Source organism: Pteronotus mesoamericanus, unplaced genomic scaffold (genome assembly GCF_021234165.1).
Source record: "Pteronotus mesoamericanus isolate MK-2021 breed Mesoamerican mustached bat unplaced genomic scaffold, CSHL_Meso_final contig_130, whole genome shotgun sequence".
NCBI classification, from domain to species: Eukaryota; Metazoa; Chordata; class Mammalia; order Chiroptera; family Mormoopidae; genus Pteronotus; species Pteronotus mesoamericanus.
Genome location: NW_026555060.1, coordinates 4,583,198 through 4,585,248, shown reverse-complemented (window position 1 = coordinate 4,585,248; position 2,051 = coordinate 4,583,198).

Here is a 2,051-nt window from a genome sequence, read left to right as displayed (position 1 = left end):
ACAGTTTGGTTTCTGCTACCCATCTTGTTTCATAAGTGATGCCAAGCTTGTCACTGTGATAGCTCCCTTCTTCTCCATTGGTTTGTGGAACATTATGCTGAGAATTTGCTGACCAACATGCATCACAATCACCTGTGTATTTATGGGTGCAGTGTGGTATGTATGTGTGTGTGTGGTATATATTTAAATATTTCAGTGTAACCCCATCTCAGGATTTTCACAAGGTGAGACCCAGGTATAAGCATTTTTTAATTCTGAAGTTGACCCCATTATGAATCACTGATCATTCAACCCCCTCATGGTTTCTACTTTATACCTTTTATTTATTGTTTTAAAAATGTCATATTGGTACAGAAAAGCAATGGAAAATCATTTATGTAATCCCATGACCCAAACATATGGATTCTCTTTATTATTTATGTTTTTCTTACTATAACTATAGTATTATATAATTTAATGTTCTGCTTTTAAAAATAAATCCACACACTTAATTATAAATACTTTCTTATGTTGCTACATAGTCTTCAAAATTATTAGTTTAAAGGCCGCATAATATTTTTTCAAATGGATGTACTATAATCTGTTCAGACGTTTGTCAATTGTTCAGCATGCGTTTCGTTTCCAGTTTTTCTTTATTATAAGAAACACTGTGGTTAATAACTTTGTGCATATAGTTTTTTCTACAAAAATCTTTTTTTGTTTAATTTTTATTTTTTATTTTATATTTTATTTATTTATTTTTGGAGAGAGGGGAAGGGGGGAAGAGAGGAAGAGAAACATCAATAGGCAAGAGAAACAGTAGCTGGTTGTCTCTCTCACACTCCAACCAGGGACCTGGCCCACAACCCAGGCCTGGGCCCTGACTGAGACTCAAACTGGCAGCCTTTTGGTTCACAGGCCAGAGCTCAACCCACTGGGCCACACCAGCCAAGGCTAATCTTTTAAATTCTATTTTATTGATTATGCTATTACAGCTGTCCCATTTTTCCCCCTTTGCTTGACTCCGCCCAGTACCCCCCACATCCTTGGGGGGCACCTTGGGGGACACCATTGGTGTAGGCACCATTGTTCATGTCCATGGGTCACGCGTAGGTACTTTGGCCACTCCATTTCCTATACTGTACTTTCCATCCCCATGGCTAATCTGTAACTACCTATTTGTACTTCTTAATCTCCTTACCTCTCCATCCATTCCCCTATACCTTCCTACAATCTGGCAACCATCAAAATGCTCTCTGTATCTATGATTCTGTCTCTGTTCTTCTTGTTTGCTTAATTTGTTTTTTAGATTCAACTGTTGATAGACATGCACTTATTGCCATTTTATTGTTCATAGTGTTGATCATCTTCTTTTTCTTAAATGAGTCCCTTTAATGCTTCATAAAAAAATGATTTGGTGATGATGAACCCCTTTAGTTTTTCCCTTGCCTAGGAAACTCTTTATCTGCCCATTGATTCCAAATGATAGCTTTGCTGGATAGAGCAATCTTGGCTGGAGGTCCCTGCTTTTCATGACTTTGAATATTTCTTGCCAATCCCTCCTAGCCTGCAAAGTTTCTTTTGAGAAATCAGCTGACAGTCTTATGGGAACTCCCCTGTAGCTAACGAAGTGCTTTTCTCTTGGTGCTTTTAAGATTCTCTCTTTGTCTTTAACTTGTGACATTTTCATTATGATGTGTCTTGCTGTGGGCCTCTTTGCTTCCATCTTGTTTGGGACTCTCTGTGTTTCCTGGACTTGTCTACTTCCTTCACCAAATTAGGGAATTTTTCTTTCATTCTTTTTTCAAATAGATTTCAAATTTCTTGCTCTTTCTCTTCTCCTTCTGGCACCTCTGTGATGCAAATGTTGGAATACTTGAAGTTGTCGCAGGGGCTGCTTACACTATCCTCACTTTTTTGGATTTTTTTTCTTGTTGTTCTGATTGGTTGTTGTTTTTTGGTTCCTTACGTTCCAAATCATTGATTAAATTCACAGCTTCATCCACTTTACTGTTGTTGCCCTGTAAATTGTTCTTTATTTCAACTAATGTATCCTTCATTTCTGATTGGAT